This window comes from Lissotriton helveticus, chromosome 3_2, assembly GCF_964261635.1.
Source record: "Lissotriton helveticus chromosome 3_2, aLisHel1.1, whole genome shotgun sequence".
NCBI lineage: Eukaryota > Metazoa > Chordata > Amphibia > Caudata > Salamandridae > Lissotriton > Lissotriton helveticus.
In genome coordinates, this window is record NC_136062.1 from 237,129,473 (window position 1) to 237,150,588 (window position 21,116).

Here is a 21,116-nt window from a genome sequence, read left to right on the forward strand (position 1 = left end):
GGGGGGTGCTGTATTCTTCTGTGGGACAGTGTACATTTGGACTACATGACCAATGTGAGGTCGTAGGCGTACATTTCCATTTCACAGTTTCCGGCTCTGACAGATGTAGTAGGCATGTTTCTGTGCATGTGTGGAGCCATTTGTGTCCTCTGTTCTGCAGTGTTGTGTATGCACGTTGTTCCACGTTGTCGTCAATGGGGTTGCGCTGTTCGTGCTATTTGTGTGTAATGCAGTGTGCCAAGGGGATCTGGGACATGATTCTGGGTGATTGTGGGTGTGCAGTGTGCTACACCTCATTGTGCAAGTATGCCATTGTGCCCATCTCCCCCAGTCACCCCAGTCCTGATGTTGTGTCAGGTCCTCCCGAGATGTGTCCGTACTCCTTACACCGTCTCCACACTGATGACTGTGGCCCGGGTTTCCTCCAGCTCCTCCGGTGGCGCTGGACTGCCACCTCCTGTTGCCATTGCTGCCTTCCTCTTGGCAGCGGGTTGGTGCCTGGTTTAGGTAGTCACGTCATGCCGGCGCCTATTGGCCTCCTGGATTGGCCTACTCGGCACTCCAACTGCATTCCAGGTGGTCTGCTTGTGGGTCATACTTCTGTTTGCATGTTGGCTGTCCTCTGGACTTTCTCCAGCTTACTCCATGTTGCTCAGCAGTTGACTCTGTTTTGCATGTGTTTTCTGTTTCCATTGCACTGGTGTCCAATGTTCGAGTGGTTGCCAGCACCAGGCATTGCGTGCGGACTGGCTTACACTCACCCCACACACATCCAGCATAGGTATCACTGTACATGTGGCCGTGCCAAAAAAGGGACTGGGTGAATGTGCCCATAGCTAGTTCAACATAATATCTGCGTGTGTCCCTGTGGTCTTATTGTATGCATGGGGGCCCTGGGCCCTACAACATTACATTATGCTGTGTACATCGGATGCCGACATGTCACCGCAGGCAACAGGTTTGAGCTTGGACATGTAGCTTTGTCGTCACCCACTCAATCCGTAAGGGGAGTGGCCAGGGCCGTCATACGCAGAGCCAGCATGGGTGTGTGACTGCTATTTGAGCGCACCTGGGCGTGATTATGTACTGTGAATGTGCACCTGCATGTGTCTCTATGGCAGTGTGGGTTTCCTTAGTGGGGTGTGGGTGGGCCCTGAAGGGTGATAGACACCTACGTATGTGTCCTGGTTACGCATTCCATGGGTTCCACCCCCACCCACACCTGTTACACCACCTCCTTTTGGCGTGCTGACACATGGCATTTGGGGTGCCATGTATGGGTGGGTGAAGTGTTGTGAGCCAGCTGTGCTTGCAGGTGCCTCCTGCTGTGTGCTCTGTTACAGGCTCGGTGTTCACCCCGGATTGGCTTAGATGGCTGGGTCCTGGTGTGAGCTATCCGTGGGCTGTTGTCGTGCGTCGGTGTCGACGGTGCGGTGGTCCTATCCGGCATCACTGATGTCTTGTATTTTGTGTTCTGCTGAAGGTGTTGTTTGCCCCTCTGCGATGTGAAGGGGCGGTGGATGTTGACATTGTGTTGTCATGTATGTTTGCGCATTGTGCTGGTTTGCATGCAGACTATATAGTAATGTACATTGTGATTGTTTAGGGGGTGCTGTATTCTTCTGCGGGACAGTGTACATTAGGACTACATGACCTATGTGAGGTCGTAGGCGTACATTTCCATTTCACAGTTTCCGGCTCTGACAGATGTAGTAGACATGTTTCTGTGCATGTGTGGAGCCAGTTGTGTCCTCTGTTCTGCAAGGTTGTCTATGCACGTTGTTCCACGTTGTCGTCAATGGGGTTGCGCTGTTCGTCCTATATGTGTGTGCTGCAGTGTGCCAAGGGGATCTGGGACATGATTCTGGGTGATTGTGGGTGTGCAGTGTGCTACACCTCATTGTGCAAGTATGCCATTGTGCCCATCACCCCCAGTCACCCCAGTCCTGGTTCATTGCACTCCCTGTTGATGCTGTGTCAGGTCCTCCCGAGATGTGTCCGTACTCCTTACACTGTCTCCAGACTGATGACTGTGGTCTGGGTTTCCTTCAGCTCCTCCAGTGGCGCTGGACTGCCACCTCCTGTTGCCATTGCTTCCTTCCTCTTGGCAGCGGGTTGGTGCCTGGTTTAGGTAGTCACGTCATGCCGGCGCCTATTGGCCTCCTGGATTGGCCTACTCGGCACTCCAACTGCAGTCCAGGTGGTCTGCTTGTGGGTCAGTTGTTGGTAGTGTTCTGTCACCTCCGTGACGCTGGTCTTGTTTTCCTGAGGTCTGCACCCCGTCTTTCTCTCCCTCTTCTCCTTGTCCTTCCCCGGCCCTGTTGTTCCTTGCTGGGAGTCTTTGGGGGTTGTGGGGTTCGGGTTGGCCTCTGCCCTGGGTCACAGTGCATCCATGTTGCTACGTGCTTTGGTTTGTTTCTGGTGTATTTTTTCTGTGGTTTTTATGATGCATTGTCCAGCCAGAAGCGTGGGATTTGCAGGGCTGTGGCTGGTTTTTGCTACTTTGTGTACCGTGGTTGGCCTCATCGCATGTTTTTTTGTGTTCGCGTATTGCATTTTTGCAGCTTGACGTTGATTTTCATGCGGACATTTGCTGCGTTATCTGGTGTTTATCGCATGCTACCACTGCGTTGTGAATTCCACGTTGCCACGGGGTTATTTTCCTGCGATAGGCTGCGCTGTTAAAAGTTTTGTTACGCTACTCTTGTGGTCGTTATCACAAGTTCTTGTGAATATACCCCGTAGTTGTTTAAAATATCAATCTTTTAATTAGTGTTATATATTTTAGTATATATAAATATTATTTATGTTATTTAAGATATGTGTTACATTTATTTGTAGTTATTAATTTTATGTTAATTACATTTTTCATTTTTTTAGTTACATAGCGGGTTCTCGGTTTATAGGGGAATAGGATGGTAAGTAATTTGATATTTATTTAATTGAGATTTTATAGTGTTAATTGTAATAAGTAATTCATTTTTAATACATTATTAATGTATTCTAATTTTATATTAATTAACCAATTATTAATATTAATTAATGAATCAAAAATTAAATATGAAAACTTTAATTAATTTTAGGTGCTGGTTGTGAGGTTTATAGGGGTAAAGGGTGGGAAGTAATTGATTTTTTAATTAATTAATAATTAGTTGTTAATATTAATTATTTAATTAATAATGTAATATGGAAATTGTATAATAATTTTTGGGTATGGGTTGTGGGGTTTATAGGTGTAAAGGGTGGGAAGTAATTTGTTTATGTTTAATTAATTATTAATTAGTTGTTAATTAATATTTTTCATTCATTGAAAATTAAATATGGGAATTGTGTAATTAATTTTAGTTGGGGTGTGCGGTTTATAGGGGTAAAGGGTGGGAAGTTAACACATTTTTATGTGTTTTAATTTATTTTTAACTAATAATATTTGTTTAATTAATGATGTTAATTATGGAAGCACATTTTATTTTTAATTTAGATTTGGGTTGTGAATTGTGTGGTGTTATAGGGTAGGATGTAAATAAAATAAATGTATGTAATAATGTTTTTGTTTATAAATCATTTCTAACTAAAAATATTTGTTTGTTTGAAACATATTTTTATATTTTGCTTAACATATTATTTGTAGGCATTTGTGATATGTATTTAATATTATAATATGTTTTTATTTGTGTTAAATGTATAATATTAAATATATTCGTATTTTAATTTTTCACATATTTATATATTTTTTTTAATTTATTTTGTTTTTCAAATATTTGTTGTTGATATTTTGTTTGTTTTTAATTTTGAATTGACTGTAGTAGAAAAAGTAATTTTTAACTCTCCGCTATCCAACACTTTCCCCACTTTTGCACTGACTGGAGTGGGAATAGTAATTTTTACCCCTCCACTATCCAACACTTTCCCTACTGTTGCATTGACTGGAGTGGGAAATTTAGGTTTAAATATTTTTAAATAGTTGAATGTTTTAATTAATAATAGAATTTCTTTAACACAAATTATGGAGCCCATTAGCTTGGCGGGCGGACTTCCGTCTGCCCGCCACCCTAGCGGTGCAGGAACTAGCCACCAGTGGTGCAGCGGTCCTGCACCGGTGATTAGGCGATTAGGATGCCACCGTGGTAGTGGCATCCTCCATTCCCAGCATTGTGGCGGTCGACCAGGGCAGAAAAGCGGAGGACGGTCTTCCGTTCGCCGCGGTCCACCCGCCATACTAATATGGCGGGGGGGATTCAGGAGAGGTTGGCAGGCGGATTGCCCCCGCCAGGCTGGCAATCCGCCCGCCATCCTAATGGGCCCTTTAGAGTCCACCACAGTGCAAGTAACCTATGTTCACACACTCTCCAGCTGGTAAAGCTAGTTTGTGTTCAAACACTTCTATGCAACACCAACCACTTTAATGTTTCTATGCAATACGTGACAGGCGTAGTTTCCACATTTGAGAACTCAGTGAGACAGACTGATGTAGCAGACTGAAAAACGGCATACTCAGGAAAGCGTTCCTTTTTTGAACCAGTGAGTGGAGGAACAGTTATGTGGTGCTGTCCTTTTTTTAAAATATTTAAATCACATAGGCAACTGATTAATACAGGGGTTGCTTGGAACTATATCCAGCTCCCTCTTTTTAATAGGATGGCAGGTGTACTCTCTGCTTGATTGTTTTCTTCTGATTGGGTATCCAAAGATTTTGGAGTAGACGCCTCACTCACTTATCGTGACATGCTTCATCATTGGCGCCTGGCCACACCCTGGTCAGGTGATATTACCAGGGTGGACTCAACCATAGCTGGTTATGGGAGTTCTCAGATAAAGCAAAACTGGATATGCAGGGAATCGGATAGGTGATCTGTTAAAAATACCTCAAGGTATACCCTAATTATTATTTTGTTCCATGGGTACCTGTGGTATGAGTTAAAGCCAAAAATATTGAGGGTTCTATTGAAAAACTATTGTTCAATTATACCCTCACTTTACTGCCAACATGTTTCGACCCTCACCAAGAGCCCAATCGGGTCTGAGACCTTCGTCAGGGCTGTTTCGTCAATGCCCCTGCCTGTTACTCATGCACGCACTTCGTGACAAATGTGAGGCCTAGTGCTCTCACCTGTCTTTCCACCTTCATTTCCATAGTCAGAGGATTTTCCTTTTCATGCAGTGCGTGCGGGATGGTGCCGTCTTATAGTCACACATTCATCAAAGAGCTGGCACCTCGCAATTCCCTACGTCCTGCCGCTAAGTATGCTGCGGTTTTTGAAATATCTCAGAATTATCTCTTTGAGGCACCTCAACAGACTTTTCCACTCCCTACCATTAACTCCACACTCATACTTCTTTCAGTCACCTGAACTGTGAAATTATCTTACTACAGTTCTGGAGACAGTAATATATTTTTGTTTTTATCACTGTTCACGATAGACACATCTCACTCACTCACTCATTTTCCTATCACTCCTAGTTCCAGAACTTCTAGAGCAAAACGGCCTGGAGTCCGTACCTGAGTCCTTCCTCGTATTCTATTTCGTACCTCCTGCAATGCCCTTCTATAGGCCAAGAGTAAAGAGGCCTCACTACAGCTGTCATCACATATGATGAGGCCTTGTACTCTCAGAGAATGGTTCAGGACACCATAACTAGATGAGTGCCAGGACATGGCCTTAGAAACATTAGAAGCACTTCTACTTGAACCATGACACCTCTGCCCTCCCAGATGGCAGAGTACAGAGGGAAATGAAGGGGAGTTTCAGTGTTTGTCCCCAATCCGCTTCCATCAACTCCTTCTCCAGCTTGCGGGCCTACAGATAAATCTATCAATCATGGTGACATGGCCAGTTGTTACTTGAGACAGGCACTGTCAGAAGGGCAGACTCAACCCCCTGCATACCAACGGTTCTTCTGAGCCTAGACAAACACACACACACACACACACACACACACACGCACGCACGCACACACACACACTCTCTCACTTTCTCTCAGTCTCTCTGTTGCTTTCTCTCTTCCCACCAGGCTACCACAATCTCTTACTATACCAGAGTTTGAGTCCTCTCACAGGCATTGCACCACCCAACTCCACCTCGCTTCTATCTCCTACACTGTGTCGCTCCCACCTTTCCTCTTCTGTCCCAAATACCTTTCGTGTTGCCCAGACACCAAAGATTGGTTACGCATAGCACTCAACCAGCTGGTCTGTATGCACATTTTGCGAAAAACAATCTATTTCAAGGCTCCCACATACTTCCCTCTTTCCTGATTGCTTATTTCCCTCTCATTTCCCAGTACTTGGAGATGGCTTCAGGGATGGAGTAACACTTTACAAGTTACCAACACAACCCCATCATAGCATTATGTTGACAGCATCCTTCCACAGGAGAACCACAATCTGCGAGTGAGGATGGAGCAATTTGCCTGATCACTTCTCTGCTGCAGTAGGTGTCCTCCGCATTATATATCACTGCAACATGTCTAGGACATCGCATGGCTGTTCATGGCAAAAATAAGAATAAAGCTTTGTGGCACTGTACTATGCAACCTGGTGCAAGGTCCTTGTAATAGAAAGTGTGCATGGTGCACAGTTCGATACTTCAGGCAGTCTGGGGCCACCCCACAGGCGAGTGCAATGGGTGACCATAAATGCATTAGGGGTGTATATTGTTTCTCAGAACATGTGTACCCATTCCCAAAGATCATCCTTGTGGGGTGTACAAACTTTTCAGTTTCCAGAGTATGGGTTTAAACCTGCACCCCTGGCATCAAAATAGCATGGGCAAAAGGTTTTCCCTTGCCAATGTGGGAATGCCAAATTGAAACCCTGCAAGGGCATAATATACACCTGCACAGGGGTACCATAAAAGGGACTCCACAAGGGTTTGTGATAGGGAAGTGCCCTGGTGACAAAAAAGGAAGCGCAAACGCATCAGTAACACAGCCCCAGATCAGCCCTCCAATCAAAAAGCAGGAAGGGATGTACTGAGGGCACTGAAATCAACATTGCAGATGTGCAGGCAGAAATATACATTCTATCTCGCTCTGACACTGAAACTGTGTGTAGGAGGTAGGGTCAGACAGAGTGAGGGACGAATGAAGGAAAGGAAAGGAAATAGGGAAGAAAGGAAAGGGAAAAGTGGGGCGTCGTGTAGGGTGTGCTAACAATCAAACATACTCTAAAAGCAAGCACTGGTAAAAGCATTAGGTTTCGCCTAAGTGATTAATAGTTAGCTTTTTTTGCTACAATTTGCGGCTTGCTGGGTAATTGTACAATAAAAGTTACAGAAAGTCTGTGAAAGTGTTTTGACTTGTTTATGTACAAAAAGGCTATATTTTGTGCTTGTTACCAGTGGTATAGTGCGGGTAAGTAATAGCAAAATTTTGAACAAGCATTGGAAATGCAATAGGTCTCGCATTAGAAAAGTTGTAGCTATTGGTCTTGTAAATGAAAAATTGTATTTATGTGTTGGTTTTTAAAATAGCTAAATTGATAGCTTTGTCATTTACAATGCCAATAGTTATAACTTTCGCGAATGTGACACCTATAGCATTTGTAATGCAACATGTTTTGTATTTACGTGACTTAGATGGCAGCTCTGGTCGTTAGGCCACATCTGCGGTTTACCTGCAGCACAGAGTACTACTACATTAAGTGATGTGACAAGCAGAAGTAAAAGAACTCCAGTTTCTCTTGAAATCAGAAGCACGCTAAAGGGGGAAACAGTAGTGAAAGGACACGTGCTCGGTGTGTAAAATGTATTTAGGACTCGATGCGTATATATTTTAAAAAAAAAATCACAACATCTGTGCTTAATTCTCAGTTGTTTACATACAAAAAAGGAGCAAAACTGAGTGAAGTTGGGCTTCAATACTACACATTTTCCGTTACTTGGAAATTTTAGAATATGTAAAAATACAAGCCAGCTTGCCATTCCCTCTATTCCCCGCCACCACGTATGTTATGAAAACTGAGACTGGTATAAAAAATCGGAGCATTCAGTGGAGGCTGGTAGGGGGCAGGGGGTGGGGGGTGGGAGGGTGCTAGGAAAACAAGACGGAGGGAAGGAAGAGAAGGGGAGGGGGGAGGAGAAAAGCGACACGGCGGGCAGGGGAGGGGGCGGAGCGGGGAGAGCCAAAATTACAGAAATGCAGCTTTCCAAAAGCAATAGACGGAGTGCTGCAGAACTGGAAGCTGCCGGAGCCGCACTCAATGCACATTAGGACTGGAAGGAGAAAAGCGTAACTTCTCACGAGCCCAGTTACTTTCACAGAAAAATCTGAACATTCAGTGGAGGCTGGTAGGGGACAGGGGGGTGGTGATGGGGGGTGGGAGGGTGCTAGGAAAACAAGACGGAGGGAAGACAGAGAAGGGGAGGAGAAATGGGACACGGCGGGCAGGGGAGGGGGCGAAGCGGGGAGAGCGGCGATGAGGGTGTGAAGCTCCAGGGGCCTTTGAAGTGAAGCTAAGCTTCACTTCAAAGGTGTGGGAGGAGTGCTGCTGGGGAACAGATGGCGATTTGATGATGTGCACGCGCATTTTAGGTCAATGCGCTTGCGCATTGACCTAAAAGCGCACGGGCACAGCATCAAATCGCCAGTCTAGTTAAAGCTTATTTAAGCCCCTATAGTCTCGCTCTGCTCAATGCGCATGCGCATTGAGAGGCGAGACCTAAAAATGAAAGGTAGAAATAATAGAATTAATTCATGTAATAGCAATATTGTGTGTACAGAGGAGTTCTGACAAATTTTGGTCCCGGGGCCACTGAAATGAAATGAAAGTTACATGTATAACGCGTGCTAATACCCGGAGGTGTCTAGGCGCTGCACTATTCAAATCATGCCGCTAGTGCCTGCAAGATAACTGCATTTGTGACTGCTAGTTTAGTAGTTACATTTAGCAATATTTGGTGTTTAGAGGAGTCCTGTCAACTTTTGGCCCCGTTGCCATTACACCTGCAGCACCATTCAAATCATGGCCCTAGTGCCGGCTAGATAACTGTACTTGTGATGGCCTGTTTAGTAGTAAAATTTAACAATATTCTGCATTCAGTGGGGTCCCCATAGCTTTTGGCCACAGTGCCAGTGCGCCTGCTGCACCATTCAAATCAAGTCCCTTTTACCTACAAAATAACTACAATTGTGTCTGCCTGTATAGTAGTAAAATATAGCAATATTAGGTATATAGAGGAGTTATGACAACTTTGGGGCCCGGTGCCACTGCACCTACTGCACCATTCAAATCATGACTCGGTTGTTTGTAAGGTAACTGCACTTGTGACTGCCTGTTTACTAGTAAAATATAGCAATATTAGGGGCATTATTAGGAATGTCCACCATCCTGACGGAAAACAAGATTGGCCGCCAGAAGTGCGGCGGTCCCGTGTGGGAGATTAGGATGCGCCCGCCACACTGGCGGGCGCATCACACATTTTCAACATTGAGGCAGGCAGTGCTTTCAGCAGCACCCACCGCAAGGGTAAAAATGCATGTTGTGCATTTGCATGCACAAAGTGATAGGTACCACGCGGTGCCTGCCGCACTGTGCATACAAATGCAGGGGGGTACCATAGGTACCCCCTTTTGCACCCCACACCCCCCAACATACTAATATGGATGGCGGTGTCTAGCAAACACCGTCACCATATTGAACCCTTTTCCACCCGGTCGACTCGTCGCCCGGGCGGAAAAGCAGTGGACGGTCTTTCCATCCGCTGGGGTCCCCCCGCCATACTAATATGTCGGGGGGAAATGGGTGGGGAGCGGGGTAGGATGTAGGACGGATCGCCACCGCCGTGCGGGCGGTGGCAATCCGCCCTACATTGTAATGGACCCTAGGTGTTTAGTGTGGTGCTTAGGGCTTTTAGTCCTTGTCCTACTGCACCTGCAGAACCATTCAATAACACACACTGAATAACAGATATTTGTTTTTACCCAACTCAATCTGGATCCTCTCCCTCACCAAAGACCCCCTCACTGCCAAAACTAACCTCCACGAAGGAATGAAGGCCGTCGCCGACTGGATGAGAAACAGCCGACTGAAGCTGAACTCGAACAAGATGGAGGTCCTCATCTTCGGATCCACCCCCTCAGCCTGGGACGACTCCTGGTGGCCACTGCACTAGGAGCACCCACTACACCCACCGACCATTCTCGCAACCTAGGGGTCATCCTCGACTCCACCCTCTCCATGACGAAGCTGGTCAACACCGTCTCCTCCTCCTGCTTCAACACCCTCCGCTTGCTTCGCAGGATCTTCAAGTGGATCCCCACTGAAACAAGAAGGAATGTCACCCAGGCCCTCGTCAGGAGTAGACTGTACTACGGAAACGCTCTCTACGCTGGAGCCCCTGCCAGACTCCTAAAACATCTCCAACGCATCCAGAACGCCTCTGCACGCCTGATCCTCAACTTCCCCCGCCGCAGCCATATCACACCCCACTTGAGACATGTGCACTGGCTCCCCATCAACAAGAGGATAACCTTCAAACTCCTCACCCACGCACACAAGGCACTCCACAACACCGGACCAGCGTACCTCAACAGTTGTCTCAGCCTCTACACCCCCAACCGCCAGCTCCGCTCTGCAGACCTTGCCCTCGCCACCATCCCCCGCATCCGAAGAGTGACCACCGGCGGCAGATCATTCTCCCACCTCGCCACCAAGACACGGAACACCCTCCCCTCCACCTGCGGCAGACCGAAGACCTCCTAACCTTCAGGAGACTTCTCAAGACCTGGCTCTTTGAACAATAACAGCGCCCCCCCCCTCCTCTCAACGCCTTGAGACCCTCACTGGTATGTAGCGGGCTTTATAAATGCTATGATTGATTGCTTGATTGAATGGTACTCATTTTATCGACCTCAGAAGGATCATAGGCTAAGTGGACCCGCCAGGATGTTGACTTGTGACCCTGAGGTCAAATACAGGCCACTACAGTGGACGCATTAGTCTACTAAGCCACCAGACCCTTTTAATTGCAAGGTAACTGTGATTGTGACTGCCTGTTTAGTAGTCATATATAGCAATATTATATGTTTAGAGGAGTTCTGACATTGTTTGGGCCCGGTGCTCCTGCACCTGCTGCACCATTCAAATCATGACCCTGTTACCTGCAAGGTAATTGCACGTGTGGTTGCCTGTTTAGGAATAAAATATTGCAATATTAAGTTCTTAGTGGGGTGCCTGGAGCTTTTGGTCCCATTTCCAATGTCCCTGCTGCACTATTAAAATCATGACCCGAGTGCTTGCTAGATAACTGCACCTAGCCAGCCTCTTTATTTGTAAAATATAACAATATTTGGTGTTTAGTGGAGCTATGACAATTTTTGGCCCTAGTGCCACTGCACCTGCTCCACCATTTAAATCAAGCCTCTTTTAATTGCTTGGTAACTGCAATTGTGATTTGCTGCTTAGTAGTAAAATATAGCAATATTAGATGTTTAGAGGAATTGTGACAACTTTTTGGCCCGGTGACACTGCACCTGCTGCACCATTCAAATCATGACCCAAAGATGACCTTAAAGATAACTGAACTCGTCAATGCCTGTTTAGTAGTACAATATAGCAATATTTGATGTTTTGTGGAGTTATGACAGCCTATGGCGCCGGTGCCACTGCACCTGCTGCACCATTTAAATCAAGCCCCTTTCACCTGCAAGGTAACTGCAATTTTGACTGTCTGTTTAGTAGTAAAATATAGTAATATAAGGTGTTTAGAAGAGTTCTGACAGCTTTTTGGCCTGGTGCCACTGTACCTGGTGCACCATTCGTATCATGACACTAGTGCCTGAAAGATAACTGTACTTGTGACTGCCTGTTTAATGTAAAATATAGCAATAATCAGTGTTTAGTGGGTGCCTGGAGTTTTTGGTCCAGGTGCCATTGCCCCTGCTACACAGTTGAAATCATGACCCTATCGCTTGCTAGATAACTGCACATAACTCCACTAATCACCAAATATAGCAATATTTGGTGATTAGTGGAGTTATGGTCCAGTTGCCACTGCACCTGCTGCACCATTTAAATCAAGCCCCTTTTAACTGCAAGGTAACTGCACTTGTGACTGCCTGTTTAGTAGTAAAATATAGCAAATGTAAGTGTTTAGTGGGGTGCCTAGAGGTTTTGGACCTGGAGTCACTGCACCTGTTGCACCATTAACATCATTACCTTGTTGTACTGCAAGGTAACTGCACTTGTGATTGCCTGTTCAGTTTTACATTTTAGCAATAATCTAGGTTTAGTGGGGTTCTTAGATTTTTTGGCCCTGGTGCCACTGCAACTGCTGTACCATTCAAATCAAGTCCTTTTTAAGTGAAGAGTAGCTGCAATTGTGACTGTATGTTTAGTGGTAAAATATCAATATTATGTGTTTAGAAGAGTTCTGACAACTTTTGGGCCCGGTGCTACTGCACCTGCTGGACTATTCAAATCATAACCCTGTTGTCTGCAAGGTAACTGCACTTGTGGCTGCCTATTTAGTAGTAAAATATAGCATAGCTATATGTATAATAACTTTTATTTTAACACACTATGTTGATTACTTCATTTAGAATTTGATCATAATGACCAAAAAAAGTAAGTTAAAAAATGTATCTGAAACTGCCTACAAAGTGCGAAGAAAGGTACTGAGGCATGAATAGGAAATACCACAAAAGATCTAACAGTAAAGCATCTGTTTTACACAAGTAACAAGAAGCAAGCTTTCCAGCATACTGTCAGAAGCTGTCTGCCATTTCCATGGAAAGAGATCTTATCTTGACAGTGAATTGGACTTAAACAGTATGAACTGCTTTAGTAGAAGTATTGTTAATACGTGTTGCCAGGGGAGTAAAAAAAAAAGTTCCACACAAAAGCGAATGAACACAGTAATTCAGCCATGGGAACTGATAAGAGCCCCCTTTTAAGATATATTTAATACGAGAGATTTTACAAGCACAGCGCAAGCAAAACCTAATGACATATTTTTCTTTTGCTTATTTAAGCAATAAATAGCTAAACACACCATAGATCATAAACCATTATTAACTATGTTATTTCGTTCTCAGCAACCTTCAAATGAGATATTTCATTATTTCAGAGTTTTAATACAGTGCTTCGAAGACCCCAGGTAAGGCTAGATGGCGATGTGTTAATGTTTCAAAAAAGGGCAACATATGCACTGTAGAGCTGATAAGCAGATATTATCAATGACATAGCTTTGGGGGTGGGTGTTTGAGGTTTAACACCCCCTTCAAAATGTATCCTATAGTAAATAGTTGGGTGCAGATGCTTTCAGTCGGGTATGGTGAGGTATCAGTCAAATTTCATCCTGGATTTTTACATGCCCACACTGACAAAAATACACACATACACTCTCTTGTCTCTGTCTTAATATTTGGTTAATTTGAAAACTATTGTTTTTTAAGTGCTCCTACCAATACACACTCCTCTATCTTTCAACTTCATCTTTAGCCCCACTTGTGTCCTGCTTCTCATAATGTAGTTTAATAAGATATGGCACCGTGATTTTTGGGTAATCTGAAACTTACATTCTTCCAATCTTGCTGAGCAAACCATGCCGCTGGATATTAGCAGTAGGTACAATTGCTCTGGGGCGTGCAAAACATATCCCTTGTATAATGGAATGAAAACATAATGTTATGACAGAAAAAACAAGAGGTTTGAGGAGACAAATCAGGGGAGACAGGAACAAAAATTAACAGCTCAGTAAGTAAATGGATGGAGAGGTGAAAACATTGGAGATAAATGGAGGTGTGGAGCACATTCAATTATGAAAAGAATGATTGACCTTGATCTTGTGCAACAGATGTTTTTTAAGTCTAATTGGAAGCTCTGCAGAGAGGGAATTAATCTGATAGTTGCTGGAAGTTTCAAATCCCGGGAGCCACAGCCAGAGAAGGATCTGTTTAGGCCATTATAGTTCAATTAAAGTCTAGGCAGAACACCTGAAGGAGATTTGGGATCCCGCAGCGAATTTATCAAATACTGTGCTCGTTTGTTGGACTTGGCCCTCACTGTAGGGTCACTCCAAATTTGTCACTCTAGCTGTTACCCATTTTTGTTGGCTTTTTGACTCTGTGCACCAGTGGTGCAGCAAGGGGCTGGGGCTGTCTACCCCAGGTGGTGTGAGTTTTGGGGGCAGCGGCCTCCGCCTCCGCTCCTACCAGTGGCCATTTTGGGGCGGCAAACACAGGAATCGGCAGCACCCGCCCTGCTCTTACATGCGGCCGCCACATTGCGGAAAAGGAAGGGACCGCCACAGGCGTCCAAAGGTCTAGCTATGCCACTGCTGTGCACTTTACCACTGCTAACCAGTGTTAAAGGGCTTGTGCTCTACCCCTAAAACATGGTATAATTGACCTGATTGGTGTATTTAATTTACTTGTAAATCCCTCATATATGGTACCACGGGTACCCAGGGCCTGTAAAATAAATGCTACCAAGGGGCAGCAGTCACAGGCCTGCCATTGCAGCCTTCGGGGCAGTTTTAAACTCTTTAAAATTCGAACGTGCAAAATGAACCTTTTGCCAGGCCTACACCTTCCTTTTTAATTCATATAAGTAGGGCTCCCGGTTTTATGGTATTTATTTTTTTGTCATTTCCGTCTGTATTTATCCATATTTATTTTTTGCCAACTTTATCTGCATTAATCCATATTTATTATGGATATTGTGAAAAAAATAAAGCTGAAACTGGTATATTTCCACATGTATTTACCCAATAAATATGCAGTCATGCTTGAATGCCTGCCAGGTTTTAGTGATATGAACACACGCAGAGGATAATTAAATGCACGTGTATGAAAATATGCACATTTCAGTACCAGCCTTGTGCATATCTCCTGCTGTTTAAGTTTATTTACTAAAATACCCTTAATTTTTAACACCCTTACCTATCAATCCACACAGTTATTGGCCTGGCAGTCATGACAAAGTGTATTTAGAACCACTCAAAAAGCACCCAATTTCCGCTTAAGGCCTGTCCTGTTCTACAGAGGACTGCTGTGCTCCTACCAGAGGGCTTCCCTGCCGCTTTAGGCCTGCCTGGCTCCAAAGTGGCTGACATGCTGCTTGTGGCCTGCCTTTTTCTTCAACAGACTGCCCTGCTGCTTGAGGCCTGCCCTGTACTTCCAGAAGGAAATATGGACCTGATCCCTTCATCATAGGCTAACCTGAGCGCTACAAGGGTCAGTTGGCTGACCTCCTGTTCTGAGCTACAGGGACACAACAGGCTCCAGAGGCCTCCTTGTAACTGCCCAGCTGACCTGCCGCAACTGGCCCTGTCTGTACCTTGCTGGCCTCTGTTGGAGTGAGTCCCTGACCTCACAGAGGTGCCTCCACAGGCCCTGGACCCTTTGCAGGCATCAGTCGAACTCCTCCTGTGATCTCCTGAGGTTTTGTCCTCTGCGCACTAGACTTTGAGAAAGATAACTTTCTGAGCAGGACTAACCTGTTCCCTTAATCCTTTCCGCACGGTATCATGGGCAGCCTGAAGCTGTGACTTTGTTCTGGCCTAGCACGACCAGATACCCACAGTTAGTGCTTTCTGCTTCTTGGCACTATTTTTACTTAAACATTTAAAATTGCATACCTCTGGTCGTACAAAGTGAATTTTTGTCATTTTGGTCTCATTTTAATTATTAAAACATATACTATTTTCCTAAATTGGCATGGGATTTATCTTGTGTTATGTCTTCACTGTATTATTGTATGTGTGTGGCACACATACCTTACACATTGCCTAAATGTTAAGCCTGATTGTTTTTGTTCCAAGCTGCCGGAGGGTTAAGCACAGGTTAATTTAGCTCCTTTTGTGGTTCACCCTAAAAAGATTACTGATGTTGCTTGAGAAGAGTTTTCACCCCACTCAATCAAAAACCCAATTTCTTATATATTTTATACACTCCTACATTTCTTTGTGATTTGTCCCAAAATATCTAAATTGGAAATATTCAGAGAATATTCATGTCCACGAAGTGCACATAGAAAGGACTGTGTGCCTCTTTTCACTTTTAAAAATAGGGGTTGAATAACAAAGGTATGCAAGAGTAGATAAAAGAATACTCCTTATTATTTCCTCCTGTACTTGTGATTGCTTTTGTGATTTGGCCCCCTGAAATTTGAGAAAATGTATGTTTTCAGATGGCCATGTCAAAACCAGTACTACTCTTTGCTTTGTATATATAATGTTTAACGAAATATTTATTATTTTTATCATGCATACATATTCTTAATATGTATATGTCATATTTTATTTCTAAAAATTAAAACGTATATTTGCCACAACACCCTCATGTGTAGAACATCTCCTCTAAAAGTAAACCTGTTGCACAATCATCTGCATATTTTTCCCAGGTTCAGTCATGATGAAAACTGGAAACAGCACAAATTGCACACCATGAGATATGATATGAAAGTATAGTGGGGCTCCTGAATATGTAGTCCTGTATTTTGGGACACTAATGTCGGGACGAAATATATAGGGGCAAAATATAAGAAGGTAGGTATATATAGATGTTCTATCCGTAATTCTACATCTAGGTACCGTGTCAATATATATATATTGTCAAGCTACTTAAATGAGGAGTTAGGAATAGTGAATCTATGCTTCTGCCTGTGTGCTTGCGTACATTTCCAGATGATGTCCTTCGAGATTTTGTCCATGATATCAGTGTCACAATATACCTGTACTCAATGTATGAGTACAATCTTAAAATAGCACAACCTGCCCCTGATCCTAGACCTTTCAGAGCTTTTGGTAACCACCCTTCCACTGTGGTCGTGGTTCCTTTTTCTTTGTATTTTTCCCCTCATGATAGTTCTGACTGACTGATGGTATTTATAGAGCGCACTACTACTGAGGCGTCTTGGCGCTGGGTAAAGTGATTAAAACATAACGACCGGCATGTTTAAGGTTGGGATAAAAGCCATGTTTTAATTTCCTTCCTGAAGACCGATCTATTTGGTAAGTGTGTATGCAATGCGGTCCAAAGTTTGGATGCCTGGAAAGAGAAGCGTTTTCCTCCACCCCTTACTCTCTGTATCGTAGGAAGTTGTACCACGCCACGGCCAAGTTCTCTGCTTTTCTTTCTACATGTTCCCCCTTCACATGTTGGCATGGAGCTTCTGCCTCAAAGGGAAGTAGGTGGGCTGTCTAATTTTTGCAATATAGAAGATTCCTGTCCAGGTTGCTGGAGAAGAATGGAAATCTGAGAAAAGAGTATATCTTTCGAGAGAGAAAATTCTAATGTCATTCTCCAAATGCGCAGGGCCACTGGGGTGAAGCATGCCTGGACGATAGGGAGCTTGATGATTGTCCGGTGTAATTTATAGATCCTGAGATCCTAATGTAGTGATCTCATAGAGGCAATCAAAACAGAAATGTAGGTAAATGGGGTGACAATGATATGTTATTGCGATTGTCTTTGCATTGCAGACTTTCGTCAGGGTAACCTCTTACTACTTGTACTGTGGGATGCCAGGAACAGGGTGAGGGGGATTGAGGAAAACGAAATTGGAATAGTGAATCTGAATTAGAACATTGGACTGTTGGGAGCCTAATTAAAAACAATGGAGTGCTCCAGGCGGGTAGAAGCCTGGAGCATTAACATTTCAATATTTATCAAAGGCCTCATGGAGCCCGAGGGGATTTCAACTCCCTCAGGCTCCACGAGGCCTTTGCTTTATAATTAGAACATTCTGCCCTCTGGGGGCAGAATGTTCTAATAGCCGTAGAGCCCTAAGTAGCGGGCTCTTCCGGACATTAAAGGCCCGCTCCCTTGTTATAGGCAACCGCTGGAGCCGGCGTACAATGACTGGTAGAGCCCCCTACGCCAGGCTCTAAGACTATATGAGAACCTGACAATTCTTTGCTCTTTGGCAGATGTACTAACCCGGGAAAGAGGCCATAAGAGAGGCTTTAAAAACATCTGACCAATAACACCTGGGAGGCAAAATGCATTTAGCAAATTCTTGCTAATGGAGAGAAGGAAACCTGTAAAGGACAGGCAATGCCAGCAATATCTTTCACAATGTGACTGCTGTGCAATTCCTATTCAAGGGTCGCAGTGCCAAAACAAACAGCGCATTCTCAAAGAGGCATTGGGAGGAACATGCAGCAAATTCATGGACCTATTGTCTGCCCCCACCCCAAACCCTGAAGCCATCCCTAGTAGAGTGGAAACCGTCCCACGTGGGTAAGCCCCACTTTAATGTAAATAGTTACTAACTGACAAGTTCAGCTAATAATGCTTTGCTACTGTGAGAGTGGGCACAATCCATTTCCTTAAGAATCACGTTGACGAAAGGTGCCCTTCTGCTGCCCCTTTTTAGGTCTCGGCCTGCATAGGCTGCGCTTGCGCAGTCTCGCTGGCGAGATTTTATGTCTTCCAGAATGGGGCTTAAACAAGCCAGCTCTTCTCCATTGGATGGCTTCCTAAACGGCAGCCTGCCATTGGAGAAGAGCTTTGTCCTTCACTTTAAGCCCTGTCCGTTTCGGATTGAGGGGCGTGTTTTTTTTGCTTCTTTCTCTCCTCTTCCCATTGGCTGGAATTTTACATTCCAGCCAATGGGAAGAGGAGAGAAAGAAACACACACCCCCCAGTCCGAAAATCATGGGCCGTTTCTCCGAGCCATTTCTGCTTGACCTCGGAGAAACATGGTGGTGTGGAGCGTTCCTCTCTTGCCTTCCGGCAGTGCGCAGAGCGGTCGCTCCTCACTCGCACACATAAGGGGCTGCAGAAGGGAGCCTCTGACTGACGGAACAGCTGCTCATCGCAGGGATCTACATAGAGCCGCATGTGAGGTAAGGTGCCCGTTCCTTTGTGTTTAGTGTTTTCATCTCACTTAAAGCCTATATGCCGCGAGGCACTTCCATTCCAGGCCGTGCTCCCAGCCCCAACAAATCTCCATCATTTGGTTTCTTCACACACGCAGCTACAGATTTGTTCACAGACTCCTCAAATCGCGTATTTACTATAATGTATCACAATGACGTTCCTACGGACGTCCTTCTTTTGTTTTTATGGGCAAGTGACGTGTCTTGGTGGTTATTATGGATTGGGGAAACTTCAGTAGTGCAGCTAATAAAAGAAACACTTGTAGAGTATAGCTACATAGAAGGATCGCGATGCGACGTTGTTACCTTATAATTAGCCAGTTCAAAGATAGCCGCTGCGTTCCACCGCTTTCCGCGTCTGCCGCTGCTCTGCCCCTCACCTTGGAGCCCTAGCTGGCGCCTTCACTGCCCTCGGTTGCTCCTGCAAAATCTCATGGGTGTCAGCAGAGCCCGCGCAGAGCTGCCCGTCTCACCCCTGGGGTCCTGCAGTGGGTCTGAGCTCGGTGATGCAAGCTGTTGTGACAGTGCCTCGAAGACAAACCGAGAGCCCCCCCACCAAAAAAAGGGGGGGTGTTGAGCCAGCAATGCTCCTTCTTGCACTCAAGCATCAGGGAGTGGGTTCTCCCAGCCCTATCATGCATGCAAGACCCCCATGAAACCCGCAGAAGTATTTTCTGGAATGTTCTCTGCTCTCGTACGGTTTCATTTGGTAAGTCATCTCTGCTCCTTTGTTTGAGGAGTGGTCCCAGGTTCCAGCTAATCTTTGGCGTGTTCTATGCTCTGCTTATTGATTTGTTTGAGGAGTACTAGATCTCCATGTATTCATTTGGGAGCGGGTCCTTGAACCAGATCTCATTCACCCCCTACTTTTATTTGAGGAAGAGCCTCCCTCCTCCCGTTATTTATGTGAAAGGGACGGGGGCTTCTAAATGGCTGGAAAGAGACAGCGTCTCTTTAATTAAGAAACACAACCAGCTGGTTTCCATGCAATTAATAGAAGAGGCGTGCTGCTTTTTCCCCGCTTTTCCAAAGTGAAACAAGACAATACCGTGCCACGGAAATCAATTGATAATGAGGCAGCTAATTTTAGAAGCCCGGGGTCTCTTCGTGCCATCACAGTTTCTAGTGATTGATCGCCGCAGAGACTGACGCAGCCAATTTTTGCTCAGGCGAGACGTCAGTAAGATGTTTGTTGCAGCGTGTGCTTTTTCCCCTCCTCTTCTGAAGGTGAGAAGAGCTTCACGCGGCAGTGTCTGCAATTGTTGCCTCATCCCTGCCGCCCCACGCCCTCCCACCGCGTCCTTCACTTCCGCATTAATCAATCTCCAGTTAAAGAGCGGTTGTCACTGCTATTAGTGTTGCGGGCTTTGATGGGCTATTCGAAAGACTGCCTGGCCTGCCTGCTGGAAGAGCATCATGCTGCAGGCCAGTCTCCTCCCATATCCATCAGCATCCACTTCCTCTTTCACCACTTTTTGAATCGTATGCTTCTGCCACAACTGTTGACTCTCTCCTTGCACCACTTTTAAAGGAATAATCTCTTTTCCTGTACATCGGTGCAAGGGGATGTAAATAAGACCCCGGGTCTCCAGGCTGCGCCACTAATGCTCTGTGAGTCTGAGCAGATTATCTTTCGGTAAATTTCCAGCCTCTTTGTAGCCAATGATATGTGAGCTTACAAAACGCGTGCAGCTCTAGCAACAAGTCCAGCCTGTAAAACTGAGCATAACTGCTGAGCCTGGGTGCACCAAGAGGCCGCTAACCTTCAGGCCTCTCTCTCCTGGTGCCACTGCACCACCTGCACCGATGGATGCTATGCCCCTGCAATGGTGAAACTTTTCTGATAGTGCCAGTAATTTATGCTTTCGTAATTGAAACGGGTAACTCTGTGTGTGTATGTGTGGCTCTGTGTGTGTATAAGTGGCTCTGTGTGATTGTGGAAAAGTCAGCCCATAACACACCTGAAGCCCAGGCTGCTGGCGCAGGACGCCTCTTAGTTCCCATCTTGAACGATTACCAAATAAAGAGACGGGCGCTGGAAGCAGGAATACAAGAATAGAGTTTTATTTCTCATGAGGAGAGCCTGTCATTTCGGACACTCGCATAGTGTCTTCAGGAGGTGCTCTAAAAAGTTTCTCTGAGGCTTCGTCATTTATACACAGGTTTATGGCACACAGACATTCTTCACTACAATCAAGACATTGTGAAGTATGAAGATATTCCAACACGTGGCTACAGTAGGGGCCCTGATCCTCCATACAATAGGAGGGGGCTGTCACGCAGCTGAGTGTT